This window comes from Manis javanica, chromosome 10, assembly GCF_040802235.1.
Source record: "Manis javanica isolate MJ-LG chromosome 10, MJ_LKY, whole genome shotgun sequence".
NCBI classification, from domain to species: domain Eukaryota; kingdom Metazoa; phylum Chordata; class Mammalia; order Pholidota; family Manidae; genus Manis; species Manis javanica.
Genome location: NC_133165.1, coordinates 103,974,963 through 104,001,947, shown reverse-complemented (window position 1 = coordinate 104,001,947; position 26,985 = coordinate 103,974,963). Strand labels below are relative to the sequence as shown.

The window sequence follows — 26,985 nt, the reverse complement described above, 5'->3', positions numbered from 1 at the left end:
TAACCATGGAGCTCTAACCTCAAGGGCGTTTGCTGTGGGTTGAAATGGGAGTTGTGAGGCTTATTCACTGATGTGCAAAATGACATGATCCTCTTAAGAGCTGGAATGAATTTCCTTAGATGAAAAGCAGGGACACAGTTGAGCTTAATATTTATAAAGCAATCCCAGAAACTGAATTATCTTTTTATCAACATATAAGATGTGACAGATAAATCTGTTTACCATCCCAAAAAAAGTATGCTTTTTTTATTACTTTTTTTTTTAAAAAGTATGTTTGCATGATCACCTTTTTACATCCCCAAAAAGAAGATGGACAGACACCTGTAGCCTCTTTTCTGGTTTTATTATTATTGTTGCTGTTGAGTTCTTTAGAATTCTTGGTACAAAAATTTACAGAAGTTTGAAACTTATCATTGAATTGAAAGAAATATATTGAATGATATTAGAGAGGTTTTCCCCCAGGATTCTAAAATTCTTCCAGGGTGTTATTTATTACATTGGTCCCCCAAACTCCACAGGCAGGACAGAGTGACCTCAAGCAATGAATCCTGAGCACAGAATGAAACGTGGGGTCAGTAGGCTCCGAATGGCTCTGCACAGAGCTAACTGGGGGCCTCAGTCTTCTTATTTATCAGGAAATGGAAACATCATCAGGCTTGCTTTGGTCTTGGCATCGTGAGAATGAAACAGAGGCAGTATCTGTTTTTCTCTAAAACAAAGCTCCTACTGCCCAGCTACCAGGAGAGCAATAGAACATCCCCTCCTGTGGAGCCACATATCCTTAGGCCTCCTTCTCTGGATTGAAATCTTTAGGGACAAGGTCTTACTGGTTTCTTGTTCAACCATAAATTTTGATCAGATGAAAAAGGCTTAAAAAAAAGTAGAAGGCAAGGTGATATAAAGAAATGTTTAGAAAAGTATGAAATCCACAACTTCCACATTGGCGACAAAGCACAAATTCATTCAAAACAGATGGTCACCCTCATAGGAACAGGATCTGCCCTCAGACGGTCCTTGGGTGCAAACCCAGCTCCGCCTCCTCAATTTCCTCACCTGGAAAGGGGACAATAATATCTAACTCACAGGGATGTTGTGAAAGTTAATTGAAATACTGTGTGTAAAACTTCTACACTCATTAGGAATAGGTTTAGCTGCCTATAACAAAAAGTCCGAAATAAGAACATCTTAATGGCACAAGGATTCATTTCCACATGAAAAAGATTTCAGGAGATAGCTGACTACAGCTGATACGTTGGTCTCGTGAAGTCCCAGGGAGCAAGGAGCTGCTATCTGTTGGTTCTGGCATCTTAGAGAGAGATTGCATCCTTCAAGGGACTCTCATGGTCCAAGATGGCTCCATTGTGAGTGTCAGAAATAGGGGAAAGGGCTTTCCTCATGTTGCCCATCTTTTAAGAAGCCAACATCTTTGTTCCAGGCCATTGGTTAGAGATGGGACATGTGGCCACACCCAAACCAGCAGAGACTGTGAAACATAGACTTGCCCATCATTACCGCAAAGAAATAAGGGTTCTATTTGTAAGGAAAGAGAACTTGGATGTTAGCAGGCAGCTGGCCGTCTCTGCCTTAGGACCTGGTGCAAAGCAAGTGGCCAGTTAATGAATAAGATTGCTGCTGCTGTCAGAGATGCATCAATAAAAAAGTCACTTTAGAATGCACCCTATTCTTCTGTACAACCACTAAAGCAGGAGGAGAGCTGCCTTCAGACACCCCCATATCAGAGCCCATACGTGCCTCCCGGTTAGTACTGCCCTGCCAAAGTTGCCACCAGCGAAGAGTATAGATCAACTATTTCAAAGCTGTTTTTGTAAAATTGCTTCAATCCTTAGACTTGGTTATTATTCAACTATTAAACGCATACTTATTTAGCACCTAAATGCAATGCTAAGTGATGAGGATATAAAAATGCAGGACCCACTTCCCCAAGATATCACAGACCCGCAGCGGACGTAGGCAGTAGAATATCACAAAAGTGTCAACAGAAGTAAACACCAGGGGCCCAGTAGCACGCTGGCACTGGAGGGACCGCAGAGAAGATAGGTCCTTGGGGGGGCAGAGGATGAACTCCAGAAGAGACGGCTGAGCTGGTCCTGAAAGACAAGTTGTGCAAATACAGAAGGGAGGGAGAAAGAGCCCAGAGGTGGAGGAGCAGTGAGCCCACACACTGTCCCCAGAAAACAGGAACTATGTTAATATTCTCCTCCTCCTTTAAGATCTGATTAACTCCCTGCTTTTTAATTAATCCCCTCCACTCTAAATATTTCCCCAACATAATCCTCTCCTCGTTATCCCCTCTGTCATTGTTTTGGTCTAAGCCTTCCTAAGCCCTCACCTAAAGTCAGCCATTAGCTTTCCAACTGCCTTCCCTGTTTCTCCCGTCCCCTCGCCCTAATCCGCTCCAAGCCCTGTCCCTGAGGGGTCTTCCGTAAAGAGAAGCGGATGACTTTTCTCCTCCGCTTAACCTGAGGTTGCGGTGAACAGCCCAAATCCTTCCCTTGGAAGAGAAATGAAGTCCCGGCCCCTCTCCCAGGCTCATCGCTCCCTGCTCCCATCTTTGCCCTTGAGGTTCCACCCCAGTTGCCTCTCTTGCTCCCAAGGTCAGCGTCTAATCCATCCCCAAACCCTGTCGGAACATATCCTCGCTCTGTCCACTTTCCCCATTTCGGCTCCTGCTGCCCTTGTCTAAGCCATCATCTTCGCCAGCCTGGAACATTCTGCTGGCCTCTTCTCTGGTCTTGCTGTTTCCTCTTTTGCCCTCTACAGTTCAGGCTTCACACAGCAGTAAATAAGCTCACACCATCTCTCTGATGTTCCATCTTATTTGGAATCCAAAGTGCTCACATGGGGGCTACAGGACCCCACACACTCTGTCCTCTGGTTCTCTCTTCCTCACCTCTTATATCCAGATCGCATCCTTGGTGTTCCTTTAACGCGGGTGAGAAAGCTTCTCTTCACAAGCTTTGCATGTGCTTCTTCCTCTGTCAGGAATTCCCTTCCTGCCCTCTGCACTGGAATATAAACATCATAAGGGCACTTATTTGCTTTTATCTCTATACCCCTCGCATACAGAACACTTTCAGCACAAACTAGGTGGTCAGAAATATTTAATGAACTAACAAAAAAAGTTGCATGTTTTGCTTTTTTTGTTTGATGCTTTATTCCAGGCAATGTGGGAAAAGTCAGACCTGGTGAGTTTGAATCCCTGACTGTCTTTAACAATGTAACTTTTGGCAAGTCATCTGAACTCTATTTCTATATATACAAAATGGTAACATACTCAGAAATATTATGAGATTAAATCATATGGTGTTAATCTCTTGCTCTTGGAAATCTGAATTGATGCAGTCTGGTGATCCTGTGACATTCGGCAGCATCCTAAAAGCACAGAAATGTGATTTCTCTGTTGAGCCAGATAGAAAGTTTGGATTATTAAATCTACACAGCTGGTTCCAAAAACAATATAACTGAGGTTTCTTATTCTTTAAGAGTTTCATTTTCTTCTAGGAATTTCTTTTTCTTCTAGAAAAAAAAATGAATTTTTTCTTCCAATTCATCTCTACTTTGTAACAAAAATACATTATGAACAATACACCGGTAGGAAAACTACATATTTTTAATATTCTTTCTTGTGTCTTTACCTGACCTTGGCCATTATGCTTTATGCCCCTCAATGGGAAGGAAAGGAGTGCTCATAGACTTTCTTCTCTTGTCACATGTATTTTACTCATTCACTCCATTCTGATCAACACATATTCAGAAGTTTCTGCAATGAGTAGAGATATGATTGCAGCGATCCTAGGTCCTAGCTTACACCTGTTGTCCCACTGCCATGATTAATAGTGTCCCTTTCACTCTCAAACATGTCTTGGTTTGGACCATAAATTATGTTGTCACCTGACATAGCCCATGTCTAAAGGCACACTGTGACCAGAATAGATTTCTAGGGCCTGTTGCATTTCTTTTCTTTTTGTCTTGCTTTCTTACTTAGATCTGGCAATGGTTTTGAAATAACACTTTCTAAGTGTTCCTTTGCTTATATTGCAAATTGAACTTCAGGGCTTTTTTTTATTCTTATAATATGTGATGTCCCCCATCCTGCTTTCTTCTAAATCTTTTCCCCAATACAACTTTCTCATTAGCTCATTACCTGTAGCAACGTTACATAGAAATAAACCTCATTCAGACAAAGGCTCATGTTTACTGACCTGATTTTTCCCTCTGAGTAACCAATTCCTGACTCTACTAGTCCAGGAATGGTCCACTTGGACTAAGGCATGAAAGTGCACAGAGAGGGTCTCAGAGAACTGGCAAAGAGGGTGGCATATGTGGAAGGCATAGCATTGTGCATCAACTTTCATATTAATACGTCTATTCCAAAAAGAATATGTTAGGTCAGCTTAACAATGATAGGTACACAGACTGTCCAAGCTGAAAGAAGGATTGGATATCAGTGACTCCCACCTCACCATCTTAAAGATAGAGGAGAAACACAATGATTAACCACAAACAATTATGCTCTGATGGGAGAGAGGGCTAGATCAGTTAGTGTTGGGATGGCAAATGCTGTTTGCTTGAGTACAACTCCATTCTACAACTCCGTTCCAGTGGCTGCTTAGTTCATATTTTGGAAGGAGCCATGAGGCAGAGTCTGGTCTCAGTCAGAAAGAGAGGCATGGTTGATTAGTGCTGTCTGCCTTGGGCATAGGAAGGAAAAGTGGATGCCCCGAGATCCATGCATTAGCTGACCCTGTTCCAGGGCAAGGGGTTCTGCAGAGAGATTAATGCCATATTAACTGGTGCTAGATCAGCAGGGGCAACTCTCCATTTTATCATTGGCACAGCTATGGCCTCAAAAGGAGAAGTAACTTCACTAAAGTTCTTCAACTTTACTAGTGGCCTGGCCATTAGTAGCCAAGGACCTGGCCCATTAAAAGAGCAAAAAAAAAGAAAGTACAAAGAGAAAGAAAGAATGGCGAGGGCACACTGCCTCTACTTCCCAATTTTGCTGCAGGTTATCTCCCTATATAAGAAAGCAAAAATAAGACGAGGCAAAGCAACAAACAAACATGAAGGAGGCTCATTTTTAATGGGCCAAACAGACATTTCTAAGTTCAAAAGCCATGGGCAACAACCGATAGTCCCTTAATAAGGAAGACTTAACTTAAAACAGCTGGTGACAGCCTTGCGTTGAACACAATCAACATTTTTCCTCCAGGGATGAACATCAGGACCGTACAAGTCAGGCAGCATCCAGGGAATATGTCCTCTGCTTGGAATTTTCTGGGAGGGGTTAGAATGAACGGTAACAGCTGTGAGTGGCTTCAGAGAACTCCCTGCAGTCTTGCTGCTGAATTCAGTTGTGTGACCTGAGTGACTGCATTTCTGTTTAAAAGCAGTTTTGTGCTAGCTTTGCTACTGAACGCAATTAGCCTCGTTCATGAATTTATTTTTGCTGTGTCCCCTGCTTCCTGGAAATAAACCACATTGAGTTACATGCACACGATGGAGGAGGCATTGGGGAATGAACACCTGTACTGTCACTTCTGTCTACCCTCAAGTCTGGTGTTTTCCAAAGCTAACCATCACAAATACAAGGTAGCTTAAAAAGGAAAGGGCGCATGTGATGAAGCATTATGTACACTGCCTGATTTACAGTAAAAAGACCTGTTTGAGGACCATGCTTAGAATCAAGACTTACTTTCCACCAGGTTTAAACACCAGTGTAACTTTTTAGTCTGGCTCAGTAATCCATAGGCATTTTCTAGGCCTCAAAGTGTCTAAAACTGTGTATCTTTAATAAAACACAGTACTGTGTGTCTTTAAAAAGACAACAGGGAGCATCTGCCACATGTCTGGAGCCAGTATTTAGTTAATTCCAAATGAAAGCTCCATTTGAATACTGGAGGTGCCTTTTCAATTATTCAGTGTCTGATGACTCCCCTCAATTAAACTCTTGTTTGAGTGGCACATTGCCCTCTGATGATGTACCTAGCTCCAGGCAAGTGGCAGATGGCTGCCTACTGTCCTCTTAAAGACACCCAGAACCAATGTATTTTTATAGGTCACCACCAATGTCAGAAGCAAAGTCAAGAAATAGGTAGTCCTAGGAGCCCACTTGTGTCTACCCCTGGGATCGTCCAACCCTCTCCTGAACATTCCTACCTTTCTGCTCCACAGGCACCTAAAACTCAGCCTGGCTCTAACTGGGCCATTTATCTCTTCCCTCATCCCCAAACCTGTTCCTGGAGTAATTTTTATGCAGATGAACCATGCCTTCATTTTACCAGTTGGGGGGAAAATTGACTTTCCTATGGCCAGGATCCTCACCCGAAACTACACTACTTGATGGTGTAACCCGCCTACTGCTAGGCTACTGCTTCCATATCTGTAGGCAATGAGCTGTTACTGACTGAGTCACTATATAAAGAGCTCTCCACAGTGCTCTGGGCAGAGGCCCAGATGAAGGAGGGTTACAGACCTGCAGACTGTTAGATGCAGATGTAATTCTAGTGCTCCACCTATGGCTGGGAGAACAAAGCCGGGTAATAAACCCTTCTACCCCAAGAAAGTTCCATTGTCATTCCTCAGTCTCCCTGAATCCATGGTGAACTTGCCTGGGGCTGAAACCCATTGGCAAGACACCAGTCGACTTAATTTGAACTGTCTGAAACTTCCTCCTCCTGTCTCTTAAACCCACAGCCAATTGATCGCTGAGTCTTGTTGAGTCTCCCTCGGAAACCTCTCAAATTTTACTCGCACATCTCCGCAATCACTGCCTTGTGCACACCCTGCTTTTTCTCATCTGAGCTGTTGAAGTTACTTCTTTATTGTTCTCCTTAATTCCTCTCTCCTTCCCTCCCATGCATTCTCACACCAGTCTGAGGGACCATCCCAGCCTGCAAGAATCCTTAAATTTATTTTATCTGTACTTTCAATGACTTCAATGTTTCTCAGCAAGTTCAGTGTCCTGAGCAAGACCTTTCACCTCAACCTGCCACCCACTATTCCTCATCCGTGCCCCATCGTCCACCCCAACATCACTCCCTAACTCTGTACCTGCTGGCCAGCTATTGCACAACTTGAGGCATGTGCATATGCATTATTTCTATTTGGTATGTTTCCCCATTTGAAAAATTCGTATTTATCTTTCAAGACACAGATCTTGTGAAGTATTTGTAGACTCCTTTGAGCAGGTTTATTTGTTCTCTCCTGCGGAACCCAAGATCTATGGCCATCCCTCAATCTCACCCTTGAAATTCAAAGCTTTCAAGTCTGTTTTCCCCACTATAGGGTGAGATCCTAAAAATATGGGGCAATATCGAATAGACATTCACATCCCTGGTGAATGGTGCCTTTAGTGCTGTTGAATAAATCTATCAAACATCCATCATTCAACAAATACTCTAAGTGCCTGCCATATGATAGTCATTCAACTCAATACTTGGAACCCAGTGGTGAACAGAAGCAGATACAACCCCTTTCCTTGTGAAGCTTGCAGTCAATTGCAGAAACAGATGTTTATCAAGCAAACACAGCAATACCTATACAATTCAAACTGTCCTAAGCATTATGAAGGAAGATTCGTGGCATTGAGAATGAGGTCTGACCTAGCCAGGGAAGTCAGGCAAAGACGTGAGCTGAGCTATGCTCTATGAATAGCTGTTACTTGGATGAAGAGGTGAGGGAAGACCAAGCAGAAGAAACAGTGTGTGCAAAGTCCCTGTGGCAAAGGGCAGTCTGGAAAATACAAGAAACTGAAAGATGGATGTAGTGGCTGGAGTAGAGAGAACAAGGTGAGCTTGTTGGGATATGAGCTGGAGAAGTAGGCAGGGTCCCTAAAAGGCAGCCTCATGATAGGCCTTTAGATGTGATTGTTTATGTTGCTAATTACATCACATAAAATAGAAGGCCTATGTTACTTTGTGGCTTTTTACCTGTTTGGAATATTTATATTTCAACCACAATATGAAATCAGTTTTCATTGATTCTGCTCCTATATGGCATCTGTACATATATAATTTGAAGAGAAACCTGTTCCTTTTAAGAGAAGATATCGATGTAATTTTGCTCTGTTGTTCAGATTATGTCCGTATTGCTTTTCATTTTAGCCACATTACATTTTTTTAAAAGGTGATTTCACAAGGAGAGCTCTCTCAAATTTTAAATGAGGGGAAACCAAATTAAGCCTTGCTGAAAGATCTTTGTCCTATGTAGCCTCTAAATAGGAATGTCAAGGAAGAAAGGAGAGTTGGGCTTTCACATGAACAGGCAAAGAGGTCCAAAGAAAGAGAAAGAAAAGTCAAACTCTTCCATGCTTATCTGCTCCATCTACTTCTTGCCTATAATGTACATTGTGGGTTAATTCCTGGGAGGTAGAAAAAAAAGATTCATCTTGCATTAAAGTTAAACCTTGTGGAGAATAAGTAAAACTCCAAGCAGATTCCAAAGCAATGTACATGGAAAGAGCAGAAGCCTCCTAAAAATGCTGCACACTGATGTTTGAGCCTCTAGGAGGCCTGAACTCAGAGGCTTTGGACTCACAGAGCTGAAGAGCCAATGAGAAAGAAGTCCAGATTTAAATGGATCGTCCAGTCCTGCAATTAAATTGGGAAAATGAAGCTGTTCCATGCCTTTTGCTCCCTTTGATCCTTGTTATTTTTGTGACTAATGTGTAACTGGAGCTGCTTTCCCAGGCAGGAGCCTCGCGGGGCGGCTGCTGGATAGCGCCAGCCGGTGTCCCGTGGTCAGCCTGCAGGAGCTCAGGGCAGGGAGTGGCGGGCCAGTCCCAGCAAAAAGGAGGCCTGAAGAGATGCGCCGGCACCGACAAGCCTTCCTCTGTTTACAGTTTCTTCTGGCACATTTTTCCATGCACGCTCTCCTTCTCAAGGCCTCTCAGTGGGAACTGGTAGTTTTTTCCTTGACAGGAAGGGATGGGAGCATTTTAGTGACAGTGCAGAAAACTGTCTCAAATCACCAAGATGACTGCTGATGGCTCATTAGTTTAAATTTCTCTCCCTTTGGTACCTCATCCACTTTGATTCCTCACCACTCCCCACCTCCTCTATGTGTGCTACACACACACACACACACACACACACACACACACACACACACACTGAGCATGAGCAGGCACGCACACAGCTGGAAGTTCAGGGGATCCTTCTAGACTAAGGACGCTCAGTCACACTGAAAAGAACAATCTATTCACTAACACACCCTTTTTCCCATTTCCCGAGGGGGTTTCCCTTGCTGATTCAATAGAACACCTTCCTGTGACATTCTGTGGCAATACCATTTGGGACTTTGAAAGGATAAAACACAGTGTGACACAATTCAAACAGCACTTTTGTCTTCCCACCTTTACTTCTTGGGTGGGCTCAAAGCTGAGAACTACCACGGGAGGTATTGAGATAGCACGAGACCTTTGCCATGCCCCAAATGTGTCCAGGCGAAGCCTGGGAAGTCTCAGACTTGAGGCTGGGTTTGGGTTCTGAGTCTGGGCCTTGAATGCTCGCTCTCAGCCACGAGCTGAGACTGTATGGAGGCCAAGTGACTGGAGAAGCAGCTGTGTGACTCTCTCTGCCTTACTAGAGAAGTGGTCAGCATAGACTAAGCTGACCTCCAGGCCAGCAGTCTGATTAATTAAAGCTGAAGAGTTCATATTAACTCAGTGTTTCTCAAAGTGAGGTTCAGGGAACTCGACCACCAGAAGAGAAGTGTTAGCATTTCATATTTCCAGACCCTCACTCTGTACCTGTTCAGGGTTTCCAGTCCCTTTAGATTTTTTCCCACAGACGCAGCTGCCCATGTCCCCCACCACCCTCCACATAAAAGGGCCAGACTTGTCTGTTCTACCCGCAGTGCATCTCACCAGCAGAGAACGCACTGGTTGGGGGCTGGCTTCGGGGATAAAGAGCTCTGCCTAGGAACCTGGCCATCCAGCTGGGAGGAGAGAAGGGTGTCAGAGACTGAACTCACCTCTAGAGGGCGCCAGCCCTGATGACTGCAGAGTGCACTTCGCGTTTCTCCTGCCTCTGCAGTTTCTAGCTGGGAAATCCTATGCAAGTTCGTCTTGTGTGCTTCAGTTTTCTCAGGAAAGTGGGTACTGATATTTGTGCCTGCCTCAAAAAAGACATTATTATGACAATTAATTTCTTAGAGTCCTGAGATTGGTGGGAAGATCCGGTCCTCAGAGATAGGTGTTGTGAACAGTGGATATGAAGTTACACAAAAGTCTTCCACAAGCTGGGGCTGCATTAGGGAAAGGGAATACCTGGTGTTATTAAATATATAAGTCAAAATAAGTCAAATACGGTTCATGAGCTCTGAGCTCCCCTCCATCTTATCTCCCACCGTCCTTTTTTTTCTCTGTCCCATCAAATGAGGCTTCTTCTGTTCCTCGAATCCAACAAAATTGCTGATCCTCATGAGGAAATGAAGGCTGGAAGTGGATGTTCCGAGGTCAGGAAGATGGCATGCAGGCCTCCTTCCTCTGTCCTGGGCGTGGGACATTGAGCGGTCACTCATATGGCCATTCTTGGCAAAGGGTGGGATGAAGTGGGGAGAGGCAAGACGTAAGCGTTCCTTCCAGCAGATGCTCAAGACCCAAGGGAGGCCATGAGTGGAACAATGAGGGCTTAACTCTGGCTAGGCACACGCGGCTTACGCCCAACTCTGCTACAGACCAATTATATGAACTTAGTTCATATTCTGAAACTCTAAGCCTGTTTTCTCATCTTTAAAATGATCCTAAATAATATCTACCTTATAATTGTTATGAGGAGTAACAGAGATAAGACATGTGAAGCAAAAACACTGTCTTGTGCAGGTAAGTGTTCTTCCCCTATGAATTATTGTGATTGGGTTTTAAGGGCCACATTCCTCAGCATATGGCTTTAGGGTCAGGGCAAGGCCTCTCTCTTGATTTATTTTATGTTTTCCTGTTTGTTCCCCTTTCTGACTTTTACTCCCCTCTCTCCCTTCTCCTCCTTCCTGGGATTTCATATATATCCTTAGATTTTTATGTGTGTTTGAAAACCAAAGCTTTATTTTGGGTGTATGTTAAATTTTAATATCCTTGAATGGTATTGTGCCATAAATCGTTTTCTATCTTTTGCACTCAACACTGAGATTTTTAGAGCTATCCATAGTACTGTTTGCCAATGCTTCTCAATTTTATTATATAACAAAATCACTTGGGGAGCTTTTGAAAAATACCAATATCTGGATCTCAAATCCAGCGATTCTGATTTAATTTTTCTAGGGTAGGAGCCGAACCTCAGGTCATTCTCAAGGGCAGCCAAGAGTCAGAACCACTGCTGCCTATAAAACCAGCTCGCTGGCCAGGACTTCTCAGGCAGTGAGGGGACCATGGTCCCACCTTTTTCTGGCCTCAGCAAGTCCCAACAGTAAAATCAAGTAATAATGACCCTAAAGGTAGTGGCAACAGGGAAAAGAGGAGAGGAAAAGGGCAACTTGCAGCCTAAAAGGTATATCAGGAAGGGTAGAATCAGCCCTACATCTCACCATCTTTGTAGGAATCATAAAGTGATATGTGGTTGATTGGTCTGTTGCATGCAGCGCATGCAACAAGATGGCAGGGAGCCCAGCTTTTGAAATATTGTGTTGCATATGGCCCCCAGAACACCAGAACAGTGTTCACGCATCGTATTTTCTCTTGGAAGGCCCAACAGCACTCACAAATGGTTATTCCAGTCACCATCACTGAAACAGCTATTAGCTGGGTGCTACATTCTTTCCATACATGAAGTATTCCAGAGAATAACCTCTTACCTGGCATTACTTGGCACTAAGAGTTAGTTGGCTCATTGGAAAAGACATGGCTAAATCTGGGAATCATTAAAAAGGGATGCATACATATGTTAAGCATTTTATTTTAACCTAAAACACATCAATGCACATTCATGAACCAGATTTTTGATGTAGAGCCAAGGCATTTCTTTGCCTTGAAGTTCTCTGATTGGAGTTCCAACATTATCTTTAACATCAACTACACCCATTACATACATTTTAGGATTTCTAGTTTCTATTTTCTTATGGTAGAGCAGAACATAATTGCTCTTCTAAAGAAGCCTAGGAGCAAAATTCCATTTAAAAAATATATTTCAGGAATTTGTCATTGAAATTTTAAGTGTATAGACAAGTTGAAAGCATGGCATAATAAACACCAAAATATCCACTGCCTAGATTTAAAACTTGTTAATTTATTGTCATATTTGCCTTACTTTTCATAATATATTTAGATCTATGTCTACATCCATTTATCTATTATCTCTCTATATTTATTTTTGCCAAATATTTAAAATTAAATTGCAGACAATATAATACTTCCCCCTAAATACACAGCATGAACCTCCTGAGGATGAGAACATGGTGCTATATCATTTCGCACTGTGAGAAATACTGATAACTTCATACTAACATCTGATATCCAGCCTTCAAATTTCCCTAGCTTCACAAGATTGTCACATGAAGGTTGTTTTTTTTTCAACCAACATCAAGTCCTGGTTCATCCATTGCATTTGGTGTTTTATTTTTTGCCTCTCCTTTGTTTTGCTGTGCTTTTTTCCTCCTTGATAGAAACTTTTTAAAGAATTCAGGCCGTTTTTTCCCATATCTGATATTCTGGATTTATCTGAGGGTTTGTTGATGGTATCATGTCTTCTCATTACCTTGCATTATTATAAAATGGAAGTTAGGTTTAAAAGCTTGAATAGATTCAGATTGAATATTTTGAGCATGAGTCTTCACCAGTGCGGCTGTGTTCTTCATATGGCATCATATCTTCTGCAGGCATTTTTAGTAAACAGATGTAAGCGTTTATCTTGGGTACATACCTGTAAGTGGAATTGCTAAGGGTATATATACAACTGTTGAGTTTTACCTAGTGGTTATACTAGTTTACAACTCCTAACTTCTAATGGCTTTGCATCTTCATCATTTAAAATTGTCATTCTAGTAGATTTGTGATGGTATTGGATTGTGATTTTAATTTGCTGTCCTCTGCTGATCATGAGAACTTCTTCATATGCGTATTGATTATTTACATATGAAATGCTTAATTCTTTTACCCATGTTTAATTTGGCTTGTTGTATTTAAAAAATGATTTGTAAATTTGGATACTAATCCTTTATTAGTTGTACATATTTAAAACATCTCCCACTCTGTGGTTTGCATTTACCCTCCCTGAATGGTGCCCTTAGAGGAACATAAGTTCTTAACTTTAATATATTCCAGTTTATCAGCCAATTCCATTACATTTATGATTTTATATCCTGTTTCAGTAATCTCTGTTTACCCCAAGATCATGAATATATTCTCTATGTTATCACAGAGAAACTTTTTAAAATGCATTTTCTATCACATTAAGATGCACAGTCCATCTGGAATTAATTTTTTTGAGTATGGTGTGACACCATAATATAATTTTGCCACTTGATCAGAACATTTTATTGAAAAGATCTTCCTCTTTCCACTGCTTTACTATTCCCCTTGTCATAAATCAAGTATTCATATGTGCTTGGGTTTCTATCTGGATTTTATTTTGCTCCACTGTTTTGACCATTCTTGTGCCAATAATACCATGATGTTTTAATTACTATAGCTATATAGCTCTTAATATCCAGTAGTATATAAGATTCAAACTTGTTCTTCCTCCTCAAGATTGCCTTTGTTACTGGGAGGCTTTTACATTTATGTATCAATTTTAAAAATTAACTTGGTAATATCCAAAATATGCTACTAGACCTTGATTAAGATTGTACTGAATCTATAGAGCAATTTGGGGAGAAACCATGTGGTATATTTATCTCTTTATTTAAATCTTAATATTTAATTTCTCTTAATGTTTTGTAGTTTGTTTAAATTACTAATTGTAACTTATTATTTGTATATTATTTTGTATTTTCTACATACACAATCATATCATGCATGAATAACAGTAATTTCCTCCTTTCCATTTCTTAATCATTTATTCCTTTTTCTTGCCTTATTGCAAATGCTAGGTCTACCAATACAATGCTGAATGGTGGTAATATAATAGTGATATACAATGGTGATCTCCAGCATTTCTTCCTCAATCCCAAACCTAGGAAGAAAGTTTTTTAAAGTTTATCATTACATATAAAGCTTACTATAAGTCTGTATTGATATTTATCAAATTAAGGAAGTTCTATTTCTAATTTTACCATGATTGTTTTAAGTCTTGTATGGATTTTTGAATTTTATCAAATATTTTTCTACATTTATCGATATGATTATCTACCTGATTTCTCTTCTCTTTTCTATTAATGTACTGAATTATGTTGGTGATTTTCTAAAGTTAATCTTTGTTGTATTTTGTTGGGGAAAAAAACCTGACGTCATGACATATACCTTTTCAAATATATCTTGCTTGTGCATATTTTAAGATATCATCATGTATATTCATGAAAAAGATTGAATTCTCTCTGTAATATCCTTGTCAGCTATCAAGGTTTGCAGGCCTAATCAAAGCTGAGAAGTATCCCTTCTGCTATGATTCTCTGAGAAAGTTTATCTAAGATTAATGTTATTTCTTCCTGAAGTGTTTGGAAGAACTCATCAGTAAAAATCTCTGTACCTGGACTTTTCTTCATAGGAAGATGTAAATTATGAATTTATTCTTTTTAATAGCTATAGAATTCTTTAAATCTTTTTACCTTCTTGTGTTTTTCCAAGAATTTGTCCATTTTATCTCAGTTGACAAATTAATCAATAAAAAAATATTTACGATGACCTATAACTATCTTTTTAATGTCTGTTCCCTTCTTTATACTGGTTATTTGTACTTTCTTTCTCTTTTAATTATTTTCTTTTAGGGGTTATCAATTCTATTAACAGGAAACAAAATTTGGTTTTGCTGATTTTCTTTTGAATGTTTATTCTATTTCATTAATTTCTTCCCTTATCTTTATTATTTCCTTCCTTCTACTTTCTTTGGATTTAATTTGTTGGTCTTTTACACCCTTTTTGACAGATATTCAACCATTGATTTTTGTTTTTTCTTATTTTATAGTATATGTATTTGAGTCTCTAACTTTCCTGTCTTCTCCACTTTATCAACATCCCATGTTTTGTTTTCTTAAAGAGAAGTTTAGGGAGTACTTTTCATGGTGAAAATGTTCTCAGAGCTTTACTTCCCAAGGCCCAACATCCCCTGAGGCTCTACTGCAGAGTTCCACTAGTCTTCTCTGTTCCCTCTCCTACATTAACAGGAGAATGTCTTCATGCAAATCTGTTTTCTGGATATAACTGGCCCAGTCTTTTCCTGTCTAAGATTTTGAAAGTTAGTAGGAGAAACAACCAATGAACAAAGGAGGGAAAGGTAGGTATCTCGTACATTATCATTCAATTTAAACCATTTTTTCATTCTCAAACTCATTTTTAAAAACTTTGACCATGAATTATTTAGAAGTGTACCCAGGGCCGCATTTCTGGGTATCTTTAAATTTCTAGCTTAGTTCTATTATGTTCAGAAAGCATTCTCTGGGTAATTTTAATTCTTTCAAATTTGTTGAGTCATGCTTTGTAGCGAGTAAATAGTAATCATTCTATGTGCATTTGAAAAGAAAGTATGTTCTTTGGCTTTGAGGTACAGTATTCTATATATGATGGTTGTTAATATTCAAATCTATATCTTACTGACTTTTTCTTTGGTCTTCTATCAATTATTATAAGAGATATGTTAAAATCTCCAACTATGATTGTGTATCAATCTATTTCTCCTAGTTCTGATAATTTTTGCTTTAGTTTTGATACTTTGTTATTAAAGTTAGAATTATAAATTTCAGATAAAGGGAAGCTTTTATTATTACAAAATGTCCCTTTTATTTCTAGTAATGTTTTTTTGCCTTAAAGTCTACTTTAGGTTTGTGGGTAAAATTGCAGTATTTCCAGGATCTCTTGCCTGACTTTAGTGCATCTCCATACAATACGTGTTTCTCAAGGGTGGAGAGAAGTAGTCATCTCCATATCAATAGGTAATTACAAGGGCAAGCAAGTCTGGACTGGAGAGGTTGGGTGGGGCCTTTTCTTCTGCAGCCTGGTCACAAGAGACATGGGGGAGCAGAAGTGGACTGCTTATAAGAAATAAATGGTTTCTCCCACTTTATTTCTCCCTTTGAATGATTTCAGTTTCAAAGGTATTTTGCCCCAGGATTTTCCCTGGAGAGTTACAAGGTTGGTGTTCAGATGGTTTACATTTTTTACTTTCAAACTGTCTGAATTTTTGCAAGCAGTCTGACAATTTTTGTGTTTTAATTTATTAATTTATCTACCAATGTAGTCTACTTACATTTTGTGTGATTACTTAAAAGTCAATTGATTTCTATTTCTCACAAAAATATTCCTTTTTACCTCCATTCTTGATTACTTTTGCATTTATCAACAATGTGTTAATATTAGTTTTCCTCTATGAACTTTAAAGAAATAATTTTCTGTATAAATTTACTGAATTCCTAATTATAATATCAGCAAGAAAGAAACTACTGAGGACCAGCACGAGTTAAGGAGCAATTACTTGGCAATTTCTTTAAAAACATACCCATCAGTTTACATAGTTACCATGTGTGTATGTGTGTCTGTGTTAAGAATTACTCTCTAAGCAAATTTCAAGTATACAATACATTATTATAAACTATAGTTACCATGCTGTGCATTAGGTCTCCAGAACATATTCATTTCATAACTGCAAGCTTGTACTCTTTGACAGTATTTCCCCCAAACTGCCTTTGGTAACTCTCACCGTCTTACTCTCTATTTTTATGAGTTTGATTTTTTTCTTTTTTTTATGTTTCTTAGATTCCATATATAAGTGAGATCATGCAGTATTTATCTTTCTGTGTATGGCTTATTTTATTTGCATAATATTCATTGAGTTCATTCATATTGTTGCAAATGCAGGATTTCCTTCTTTTTTAAGGCTGAATAATATTCCCTTGCATTGAATAACACACTACACTTTCTTTATCCATTCATCTGTCAATGGACACTTAATCTGTTTCCACATTTTGGCCATTGTGAATAATGCTGCTATGAACATGGGAATGTAGATAGCTCTTCCAGATAGTGATTTCATTGCCTTTGGAAATATACCCAGAAGTAGGATTGCTGGATCATACGGTAATTCTATTTTTAATTTTTTGAGGAACTTCCATGCTTATATTGTTTTCCATAATGGCTGTACCAATTTTTAGTTCCACCAACAGTATACAAGGATTTTCTTTTGTCCACATCCTTACTAAACTTGCTATCTTTTTTTTTTTACTTTTAATAATAGCCATTATGTTGTACGGTAATATCTATCTTATTGTGGTTTTGATTTGCATTTCTCTGATGATTAGTATTTTGAGCATCTTTTCATATACCTGTAGCCATGTGTATGACTCCTTTGGAAATATATCTGTTCAGTTTAGGTCCTTTGGCCATTTCTTAATTAGGCTGTTTGGGTTTTTTTACTATTGAGTTGTTTATGTTTCTTATATACATAGGCATTAACCTCTTATCAGATACATGAGTTGCAAATATTTTCTCCTATTCTTCAGGTTGCCTTTTTCTTTTATTGACAGTTTCCTTTGCTGTGCAGCAATGTTTTAGTTTGATGTAATTTAGTTGGCTTTTGCTGCCTATGCTTTAGATGTCAAACCCAAAACATCATTACCAAGACCAATGTCAAGGACCTTTTCCCATCTGCTTTCTTCTAGCAGTTTTATGGTTTTAGGTCTTACATTTAAGTTTTTAATCTACCTTGAGTCAACTTTTGTATATGCTGTAAGATAAGGGCCCAATTTCATTCTTCTGCATGTGGCTATCCAGTTTTCCTAGCACCATCTATTGAAGAGGCAATCCTTTCCTAATGGTGTCTTCTTACTACCTTTGTCAAAAATTAATTGACTATATATGTGTGAGAGTTTATTTCTTGGCTCTCTATTTGGTTCCACTGATCCATGTTTGTCACGAGACAAGAAGGAAGGCAGTCCCAGGACAGAAAGGCACATCATTTTGGAGTCAGTGCAGACTGGCTCTGAGAAACCATGCTAGCAACTCTCTCTGGTGTTCTCGCCTTAAAGAAAATAGGAGATTAGGTGTACAAACAGTCATAGCAATAGAGGACTTCTACTCAGGCTGCAACAGGGTATCTTAATGCCCCCACCAAAGTGGTTTTATAGAAGGTCAAACCGGGAACCAAGATTTTCATCTTTGCTGGCCAGTCTTTCTCCCTTCTCCCCTTCAACACATGGGGGAGATTTGAGGGATGGCTGGGGATGGAGAGCAGAGAAAGGACACGATAAACAGACTGGAGCAAAAATACATCCCTTCTTCCCACCCTCCCTCTCTTCTACCCGTTCTCCCTTCCTTCCTTTAGTCATTCCCTTCCTTCCTCAACTAAAAAAATCAGTTATTCAAGACAAAGGTGATATTGTATATTTCTTATCAAAACAACATGAGATCTTTTTCATTAATTATTACCTCTTCTTAAAAATCATTGAACCCCTATGGGCAAGAATAATAATCATCAGTTCCAAGGCAAAGTCTTGGGCCCTCTTACTTGACCATCCAGTTGTACATGCAAGATAAAAATGATTCTCCCCATTTTACAGAGGAGGAAATGGCAATCTGGGAAAGTAAAGCAGCCTACCCCATATTTGAAACCTAGAGCTGCCTGAATGCAAAGGGATCTTGTCTTAGACATTTCTGCATACTCCATAGCACTTAGCACAGGAGTGCTCCATACAGTGATAAAAGCTTCATAAAACCCTACTCTCGTGAAATCTTCCCAATTTCATAAGTAGATTTGCTGAGTGATGGCTACTGCTTAAGGTGTAGGTCTGAATAGGAAGCTGCAATGGGCGAGAGAGGGTCAGAGTGAGAGAAACCCAGGGGTCCTATCTTCCTAATCTCTAGGAATCATAATAGCTATTGAATCATAAGGGTTGTGGAGCCTGAGCCTGCATCAGCTCATCTCCCCTCCGAGCAGTCCATTTTGAAAGGAGCAGCTATCTCCATTTCACAAACAGAAGCCAAGACCCAGGGACTTTCACTAACTTGCTGAAGTCACACAGTCAGTATCAGAGGCCGACTTAAGCCCAAGAGTTTGGGCCAGGACTTAATCTCTTACCCCAAGGTTAACACTTACTTCACCTGTAAGCATGCACCAAGTACAGGCTGCAGCCCCTCACGGGCACGACCTGACTCAAAATGCTGAAACAGCCCTAAAAAATCAGTACTGCTTCAACCATTTTACAGCTGAAAATGAAGGCTCAACAAGGTGAACTGAGGAGCTGAAGGTCCTGAGTCAGCAAGTGGCAGAACCGAGATTTGAAAGAGGTCTGTCATCTGAACGTGACGTTTAAACCACTTGAATACCCTACTTCCCTGCGTGCAGAGATTACTCTGGAGTTGGATGTTGCCCAAGTGCCTGAGACCTGGTTAATTTGCAAGGAACCAGAGATCATGACATTTTCCTTGAAATAATTGTTTGTTTGTTTTATAGGATCCTGGTGTGGAGTCCTAGGATCTGACTGCACCCTGGCGGTTCGGGAAGAGGGCCACTTGCTCAGCTTCGCACAGCATGGTTTGCATGACTACCCCCATTTAGGACATATCATTGTCCCTTCATTTAAGCCTGAAGGCAGTTAGGGTTAGTGGAAAGTACATAGGATTTAGAGTCAGTCACCTGAAATTAAGAACAAAGCCACATTGCTTTAAGTCTCTGCTGTAGAGCACATTAGATGGAATCTTGAATTATAGAACGAGAGGGCAGATCCCCCCCTCACAATTTACCCCACTGCCACGTTGCCTCTCTGTGACTCAATTTCTTCATCTTAAAAAGGAAATGATAATATCAGTGTGCTTGTCTCCTGGTTGTGAAAATGTAGGGAAATCATGTGTGCAAAGCTCTTGGAACAATTCTGACCCAGGGGAAGTACTGCACTGATTTCCCCTCCGGCCTTTGGATGGTACCTGGAAACTAGTACCAGCATTTCTGAAATGCAGGAATTGGCTAGAGTCTATTTCCTCCTTTACAAAAAAGCAGCTATGACTACCTACCTCTTGCAACTGGTTTTTGAGGATTGCCTCAATTCACAGATATAAAAGCACCTGGGACCTTACCTGGCATAGTGGGTACCCAAGAAGCATTATTACCCATTTATGATTCAAGGCTCACCTGACTTTTCAGCAGAATGTAGCCTCAGGAAGCCTGCCTGGCATAACAATGTAGGTCAAAATGCTGTGTAAGCAGTGAAATACCACCACCCACCCTTGCCTCCATCAGGAGCACGTCCCTTCCCTGTGCTTCCTCAGCCTCCAGCCACTCCGTCTCTCCCTTTCCGGTTGGAGGCAGCCTTCTACTACCCTCTGCCTCCTGGCTTCACCCATCCCTGTTATTTTCCAGCAGTCCCAGCATCCCACTCCTTCCCTGCGTAGATCCTGTCCCCACAGACATCTGTTCTGCCCTCCAGGCCCAAGGCAGCCTCCTGCTCCTCTCCCTTGCCCTCCGGGAGGCTGACAGGAAACCCTTCCCTCCACCCTCCACCCTTTTCCCTTCAGTAACACCCTGTGCACATGGGAATTATTTCTCTTGGCAGCAGGTGTCCAGCTGTCAAAGAGACTAATCAGTGTTAGCCAGAAGGAGGCAGGAGGGGAGGCAGAGAAACGAGACCCAAATGGAAAAGGCCCCCATCCAGGAACTCCAAGCAACGGAGGTGTGCATAGAATTCACTGAACCCAGAAGTCAAAGATCTTTATCTGAGGATCCAGACTCCCCCAGACACCCACTCTTGACTCAAACAAGTACCAACAAGCCCCTCTCAAAGCACAAGTAGGGGGCAAGAAGGTGCTAAAGGAGAGAGTAAGGGAAGATGCGAAAATGAAAGGTCACCTGCTCTGCAGACTCATTTCTAACTACTTTTGCATTTGCATTCAGTGCTTTCAAAGTATAACATAGGACTGTCACAAAGATCAGAGTAGTCAAAAACTAGGGACTGGAACGGTGCCTGGCACATGGTAAACACCATGTAGGTATTTGTTAATTGTAGTGTTTTATCATAAGTAATGATAAGAATGCATCAAAATTTCCAGGAATAGAGAGCATAGATTTTTGGGATCAGAGACCTTGCTCAAATTCCACCCTGGCTACTTCCTGGTTGAGCGATGTTTTTGAGCCTCGGTTCTCTAATCCATTAAATTATACCAATATATTTTCTTTGCTGCTGCAATCAGAATTCTATCTCCCAGAATTCATATGTTGAAGCCCTAACCCCCAATATGACTGTATTTGCAGCTGGGACTTTTAGGAGTTAAGGCTCCATGAGGTCATAAGGTAGATCCCTGATCAGACAGGATATACTGGTGGCCTTATAATAAGATGGAGAGAGATGGCACCAAGAAAAGGCCATGCCAGGGCATAGCAAAAAGGTGGCAGTCTGCAAGCCAGGACAAAGGCCTTCATAGATCCCAACCGTGCTGGCATGCTGATCTCCAGAATGGTGAGAAAACAAACGTCTGTTGTTTAAGCCATCCAGCCTATGACATTTTGTTATGGCCGTGTAAGCAGACTAACACACTTGCCTTGTCTTGAATGGCAACTGGGAGGTCTATCTTCTCTCTCTGTTTCTAAGTGGAGGAAATAAAATGAGAGATGAGAACAGGTGACATAATCTGCTATGGTGATAATCCTTTCCAGAACTCAGAGTTTGCAAGAGCCCATGGCAGCTTCCAGGGCACCACCCATCTTTAGCTAGTCAAGGAGGTGAGCAGAAAAAGAGGGCAGGCTGTCAGAGAGATGGGTCAAACAGGGACAGTGGGAATGAGGTGTTGCCTCAGTTTCTGAAAAGAACTCCAGCTTTAGAGTCAGAGGATCTGGTTCAAACCCAGCCCTGCTGTTTACTAGTTATGTGTCTTTGGGCAAATTATTTCATTTTCTTGAGAATCTACATTTTGGGGGAAATCAAATGAGGAAGCACATATAAGCCTGGAGAATTAGCTAAGACCCTTCTGTGTCAAGGGGACAGAAATAAACTCAAACAAGATTAAAGAAAAGAAGGGGCTGCATGGGCACAAGGCGTAGTCAGATCTCCCAGGCGGCAGGCTCTCTCCACCTCCTGGAATGCTCTTTCCTCTTGGCTCTAACTTAAGTCTTTCTCCCCTCCTTCCTTGAGTTCATTTTCCTTCACCCCTTTTTTCCACGTCAGCCTTCAGTTGTTGCCTCCATTGAATTTATTCAACTTCCTTTGCTAAGCTCTGTTTACTTTGAAAACTCATGTTTTCTTTCCACAATTCTTCTGCAGCTCCCCGCCTCCCACCATACATTTGGTTCCATGGAAAAGACAAACCACGGAAATAAAAACCTCATAAAACCTTGACCAGGACTTTGACAGAGTGACTTAGAAGTTTTGAACCCTAATCTCCAGTCATTTCCAAAGTTTATTCTTCCAGAAGGTCAAGCTACATATAATGGATGTGTATTTTGAATCCAAATTCCTGAGGGAACCAGTGACTAACATTTAAACATCATCTTCTTGAGAAGTTTCTAGAAGGAGAATCAGATCCAAGCTAAAAGATATGACATTCCACTTCCCACCCCAGATTCCGCTCTGGAAACTTGACTTCAGTCTCCCTGGTGAGTTTTTCTCACTTCTCTCCCTTCCTATTCTATGCCCTATGTGATCCAGACCCCAAACATACACTCATGCAAAAGACCCTGGGTCTCTAGCTACACAGAGCTATTGTGGGTTCTGGAAACATACCGTGCACTCTCATCTCCTTCTCCAGCAAAAAAACTGATCATCCTTTAATTCCTGGTTCAAGCAAAGGGTATCCAATGCATCTTCCAGGAGATTTGTCACTGTTCTCTCATCTCATGACACGTTGCCTCCACATACCAACCACACTGTGGCCATTTGTTTCAGTGTCTACAGTTTTTCTCTGATTATGAACCCTTCAAGGTTAGAAACTATCTTGGTCACATAGTTCCCACAGCACCTAGTATGGTTCCTGGCACATAGTAGGTGTTCAGTGAATGTGTGAAAAATGAAAGAGTGTTATATCCAGGAGGTCATTACATTATCTAAGACCTGCTGGTAAAGCCATCTTATTCCATTTATCTACTGCTACATTATAAAACTCCCTAATACATACTAACTTAAAACAGCAACAATCATTGTCACAGTGTCTGTGAGCAAGGAATTCAGGAAATATGTGGCTAGCAAGTTCTGATGCAGGGTCTCTCACTTGGCTGCAGTCTGACAGTGGTTAAAGCTAGGGCAGTGTGGGGCTGGAGCAGATGGGGTTGGGAGGCTGGAGCATGGTGGGGTTCTCTCCATGTGTTCTCTGCTCTGTCTAGTTTGGGCTTCCTCCCAACATGGCACCTCAAGGCAGTTAAACTGCTTGCATGGATACGGGAGCCTTCAACATGAATCACTAGACTTTGACTTGGACAAAGTCCTGGAAGGTCCACTGTACTCTACTGTCCAAAACAGTCCCCAGAACCCATCCAGTTTGAAGGAGACATAGACCCCACTTTCCATAGGAAAAGTAACAAAAAATTGCAAATGCACTTTAACACTATTACACTTAAGCACAATGTGCGTAGAATAAGGACAGCAGTGGAAACACTGTGGAACTGAATCAAGTCTAGAGTTTAGCTGAGAGTAATGCACCAGTGCTAATTTCCTCGTTGTGACAAATGCACCACCGTGATGTAAGGGAGTAGAGGAAACCGAGGGATGGGTCTATGAGAACACTCTGGAATCTCTTTGCAACTTTTTCATTATTCAAAAATAAAAAGCTGAATTAAAAAAAAATGTTACATGCCTCCTTCTCCTCACTCTAAGAGCTAGTAGAGAGAGAGTCATGAGTCTTAAAGAAGCTCATGTGCATGTGGTAACTAAGAATCAAATCTAGTAATCCTCTCCAGCCTGGTCAAGCAGTATTAGCCACACCTTCTACAGTCATACTGTCCACAATGTTCTATAATCATCCACTTGAATGCCCGTCTCCCTTATTGGATCTTATGCTCCCTGAAGGATTTTTCTTTTTATCCCCAGTGCCCAGCACAGTTTTAAAATAATACAGGAGGTGCGACCATATAAAAATGCCAGTTTTGTAGCTCAAAACTGTTGAATAGTGGCAATTGATCTCTGAGCAAAATTGAATGAAATGAACTTTCTTTATATTGGTCCATGCTTTTCTCAAAAGGAGTAACAGAGTCCAGCATTCCTGAAGGAAGAATTATTTCAGAACAATGAGTGTTGGCCCACATTTTTCACCGGGAGCTCCACAAAGACCTGGGAATTCCTTACCCACTGGCTTCTTGAGACCTCCCTAACTTCTTGCTTCCAGAGCCAATGCCTTCGCTGGGCTGAGAAAGTCTGCCTTGCTAGGCCGACAGCCAGCAGGCGCGGGGCCTCCAGATGCAGACATGAACGTGCAGGGTGGGGTCCACGACAGCACAGCATCCAGGCCCAGCTGGAAGGCAGCCACGGGCGCCGCTGGAGCAGGAGGCTGCAGGAAGTGGAGGAAGGAGGAAGTTATCTTGTTGGCAAGTCCCACCCCTCTTCCATTTCCCAGGAGGTCAAGCAGATGTCATCAGATGATTTTTTTCCATCCCTGAATGGAAGCTCTAATTGGATTCTAACAAGAGACAGTGGGGGTTACATTTGTGCCACTTTCTTTCTTTCTTTCTCTCTTTTGAAACATAGACGTAGGAGCGACGGCGGCTGACCTGGTACTGAGCTGGGCTGAGCATCACTCCCCCAATGGTCACCAGCAGGACCAAGGCAATTGGACAGGCTCGTGTCACATGACTTTGTCCAGGACAGGATTGAGACCTGGCCTCAGACCCATCTGAGGAGAGAAGGTGGGCAGAGGGGCTTGGTGGCCAAGAGTTCTGCCAGCATGATGGCTTCCAACCGGTGGCTGAGTCAGAGCCAGACATGTGTTTCCTGTTTCTCTGTTTATGAATGATCCTTCCCTGAGCAGAACAGCTGGGGCATTTTGCTCTCCATCCTTTGACTATGGCTGGGCTTTCCAATTTCTTGTTCTCCATAGTTGAACACACAAAGCAATAAAATATACCATTTTCTGTGGTATTTAGTTAATGATGCAGTATCTGGCAGTCTCTCCTCCTTCACCAAAGCCATCCTTGGGAAAAGCTCCCATTCAAACTCTAGAAGTTGTTTTTAACAGGCGAGTCCTAAGACTTAGACATTTTGGGGGCAATCTGGTTCTTATTTTAACTGAAACTAGTTTATTCCCCTAAAAACAAAAGAATGCCAACAATTCAGCAGTCTTTTGCTCTACTATGTCACCAGCCAGAGTCTTGGTGTGGCTTTGGGAGATGAGAAATAGAGAGAGGTCCTGGTGGTTGTGCAAGGCATCTGTTTTTAATTGGTCTTTCTTTATTCTATGCAACCATGCAGCCAGGAGTTTGCTGAGAGCCAGTGTACATCACAACAGAGAGCCTTTGGGGCCAGACATGATAACAGAGGTGTAAGCCACATTCCAATGAGAACCAGGATGTGGTTGATACACAGCTAGCGGGGGAGACGGCCTTTTTTATTAAACACCAGGAATGCAATACTGCATCAAGGGCCTACTTGCAAAAGAATCTTCTTGAAAAGCATCCCTAGAGTCTATCCTGCTCAGCAGACTATAGCACCAAGGAGAATTGGAAATACCACACTCAGGGATTAACCTCATGGCCACTTAAAAAAGAACAGGATGCCCCAAAACTCCTGGATTGCATTACAAACCCAAACTGTGTCTGTCCTTTGTTGTTGTATCTCAGTTTTTTGGAGGCTTTTGAAAGTCTTTATTTTTCTAGACAGAAGAATTTTTATTATTTTAGGCCATCTCTAGAGATGACCCATTATGACTCATTTAAGTTAGCCTCATCCTAACTTTCTCCAACATTTTTCCTCCCCTCCTCTTCTCTCCCTTCTCCTCTCATTTCCCTCATTCAGTTGGTCAACATGGAATTATGTAGCATTCAATTATGTGCCTGATTATCTTGGGGCACCCAGGGATATAGCAATGTATCTGTCAGAATGGGCTATGTTATGTTGCAGTAACAAATAATCCCAAGAACTTAATGTCTCAAAACAACAAAGGCTTATTCTCCTCATGCTTCTTATCCATTGAGGATTGCAAGAAGTTATGCAAAAGCAGGAAAACAAAGAATATGTATTGATTATATCCTCTATACTGACAGAGTATTGCTTCTTCTGTACACATTATCCCATTTCATTTTCACAACTGCCCTACAAGATGGGCAACTGAGGCACAGACACAAATTATAACTTAACTTGAGATCTGTCACATAATAGATGCTCTGTAAAAATCAGCTGCTACTATTATCACTGTTAGTAGTATTATTATTGCTGAGGAGGAGAGCTAAGTAAGGTGTGTTCCAAAAAAGTAAGGGTATCCCCTCAAGCAGAGAGCCTTCAACTCTTAGAAGGCCAGGACTCCTTTGAGACTCTGATGAATACCATAGACCCATTCTCTAGAAACATTTACATGTACACAAAGTTTTCACAAATCTTCAAATTTACAGACACACCAAAGCCCATCCATGGATTCCAGCATAATAAATACTAATGATGACCATGTAATGCTAACTACATGCCAAGCTCTAAACAGTTCACAAAAACTATCATTTAATCCTTAAAGCAACTGTAAGAGGTTGCTGCTATTATTTCCTCCTCTGTAGATAAGGAAAGTGAGACCAAAAAGTTTAATAACTTGCCCAAATTCCCACTCAAGTCTGAGAGTGAGTGACATTGCTGGGACTTGAACCCAGCAGGCTCTAGAGGAAGTATACCAACCCACCACACCCCACAGCCTGGAGGGTACCGAGCATCCCTCCTGCATTCAAAGGAGAGACTTGCTCTTTTAAGAGCAGACTATCTGACCAATCAAACAAA

At 41.2% G+C, this 26,985-nt stretch overlaps 1 long non-coding RNA gene across 4 annotated transcripts in view; it reads right to left on the bottom strand.

The window, feature by feature from the left end:
- Positions 1–332: 332 nt before the first annotated feature.
- LOC108383571 (uncharacterized) overlaps positions 333–26,985 on the bottom strand; it is a 99,797-nt gene continuing 73,144 nt past the window's right edge. Inside the window, exons 2-8 of one of the 4 annotated variants that reach the window (XR_005058212.2) lie at positions 24,361–24,562; positions 9,997–10,136; positions 8,560–8,934; positions 3,657–5,298; positions 3,296–3,393; positions 2,912–3,026; positions 333–2,108 (exon numbers count right to left, since the gene is read on the bottom strand). This is a non-coding gene — a long non-coding RNA (uncharacterized lncRNA). The remainder of the gene's footprint in view (positions 2,109–2,911; positions 3,027–3,295; positions 3,394–3,656; positions 5,299–8,559; positions 8,935–9,996; positions 10,137–24,360; positions 24,563–26,985) is intronic. The other 3 variants (XR_001849803.3, XR_001849805.3, XR_012121555.1) reach the window with 3 other exon arrangements.